The 2501-nt window shown below is 31.9% G+C and overlaps 1 protein-coding gene across 5 annotated transcripts in view; it reads right to left on the bottom strand.

Moving 5' to 3' along the window:
• The window catches only part of LOC106877599 (probable G-protein coupled receptor CG31760), a 1064573-nt gene that overhangs the window by 26627 nt on the left and 1035445 nt on the right, over window positions 1–2501 (bottom strand). The gene's annotated exons all lie outside the window — the stretch shown is intronic.

Raw genomic sequence — 2501 nt, 5'->3', positions numbered from 1 at the left:
CTAACATAGATTCACGGCTCCTTCATTGGAAATTTTATCAACATCATCTAGGTATTTGTGCATATGTGTGTGTGCAGTATTTGGTGTTAGTGTATGCGCAGATTTGTATGTTTGTTTTATGGATGCGTTTTTATGTATATATTTTCATGTCTAGATGTATGCATATGTATTTATGTGCTAAATTTTTGGCTTGAATCTGTAGTCTTTTAATCAGCCTTTTTCTTTCAGGTTTTGAGAACCCTAATTTTCAGGGTATGTATGTATGTACGTATGTATGTATGTATGTATGTGAGTATGTGTGTGTGTGTATGCATGCATGCATGCATGCATGCATGCATGTATGTATGTGTGTGTGTATGTGTGTGTATGTATGTATGTATGCGTGTATTGGTTAAAAAAGAATTCAGGAACTTTTGAGATTGCATTTTATTTCCCTGGAATTTTTGACCTTATTTTTTAAAAAACTAATTATAACTTTTGACTGTCTTAAGTGGTTCAAGAAACAGCCTTTTATGCCATTTAAATATCGTACAGAGAGAATTTTTTTCAGAAACTAGTACAATTAAAATGGATGAACATGCTTAAAAACATAGACTAACAAGATATAACAGTTTTTATAGAAAATCAGACTGGAAATAATATCCGAAGTAGTTGCTATTGATGGATTTCCATAAATGTAACAGATAAAAGTGCTTTTATCACAAAAGCTATTACAGACAAAGGTTTGATTTTATCAAAACATGGTTCTCATTTAATGCAGCTAATTCAAAGCTAATATAATTTGAAAAATATTGAAATTAAATTTTGTGATTAAAATATGAAGTATAAAAACGAGGATCTGAAAAATTGCAGTATTTCTTTGGATGAAAATATATTTTTACATAATCGCAGTAATTTAAATAGTACAAATGTACACTCATCTGGAAAATTGTGGAATTTAAGAATAACCAAAATTTATGGAAGTTTACCTGGAAGAAACATGACTGAACTTTAAGAAACTAAATTCCTGTATTCAAACTTGTCTTGAAAAAAAAGTAGTTGCAGTCACAACTGATAGAACTAGTGACAGGGTTAAATTTGGTAAGGAGATTGACTGCGAGCATTAGTCGATTTACTCATACAGACATCAGTTGGCTTTTGTAATGTTCTTTACAAGAAAAAAAGCTGAATCAAATTGTATTGGAATTAGTTCAACTAATGATTCTTTCAACGACAATAGACTTGAAGGTACATCCGAGAATAAGGATTAAAATACAGATTTAATCTAGTTACAAATGTGATTAATAATTATGCTAACCTATTACAAATTGAATTTAGTGTAAGTGTAGAAGCACCGCGCCACCCACTGGATATATCATTAAAAAGCGAGAAAATCGTCTCTTCATTTGATTTCCGACAAATAAAAATAAGGAAAAACTTTGGAAATCTGTTGAAGAGGAGTTTGGTCAGGAATTGTAATTATTCGATGAGTCAAAGAAAAGATAGAATAGTCTAGTTGCAATGTTAGAACTGTTCCTGTTCATTAAAACTGCGTTGTAAAAGTTATCGTTAAGAACCGACCTCTCGACATTTAGATAATGAATTTAATGCTATTCATGATGCTATTCTTGCTGAGAGAATGTGTCAAGAGAAGTTCGAATACCAAAGGAAACTGGTTGGATTGATGACATATTCAAAAGAGTCTCTTTTAATTCTTGGGTGCACTTGAATCATTTCTAATTTTATCATTAAAAACTTTACTGCACAACACTGCAAAGAAACTGCATGAAAGATGTTCATCGTTTGTGAGTTGAGTCTTCTGTTTTCCATCCCTGATAATTGCAGCATCCATTTCATCAAAAGAAACGTCCCTAATACAAAGATGAAATGTTGCCATTAACAAATCTGTTGCATACAACCAAGCCAATTATTTTCTGGTACAAATAAATGTTGTCAAAGAGATAAACATGTTTCAAATTACTAGACACGGAACTGTTAACTTGCGGAAACTTCTTTGTTCTCAGTACTATTCCGCCATCTTTCATTGAAGCAGAGAGAGCCATTTTGCGCCAGAGCTCTTTCTTACAAATTTACAATCAAGTTAAAACAAGAACACCATCAACAATATATACTTCGTCGGATAATACTATCAATCAGATTGAAATATGTTTTAGTATTTGGGAAAATTTTTATCGTATTTTTGTCCGCAAATTGTTGGATTTTCTATATAAGTAGATATATATTTCCCCGATGGAACATATTTTAATGGTCTGGATTCTTGCTTTCTGTTCTTACAAACTCTAAATTATAAAATGAGATATTAAAAAAAATGAAAACCATAATTTAGTCTATTCCTAGAGGCCCAGCTATTTTATATTCCGGATTCCTGAGAACCGAAGTTGAGAAACCGTATGATATATATGAATGCAAACTTAAATTCCAACCTCATCCAGGGCCGAGCACACGGCATCAAAAGTGGCTCAAAGCGCAATCCAAACCGAACTGTTATTTTGATAGTAAGG

This window comes from Octopus bimaculoides, chromosome 9 (genome assembly GCF_001194135.2).
Source record: "Octopus bimaculoides isolate UCB-OBI-ISO-001 chromosome 9, ASM119413v2, whole genome shotgun sequence".
Lineage (NCBI taxonomy): Eukaryota > Metazoa > Mollusca > Cephalopoda > Octopoda > Octopodidae > Octopus > Octopus bimaculoides.
Note: the sequence above shows the minus strand (reverse complement) of the source record. Positions and strands in the feature narration are given on the sequence as shown.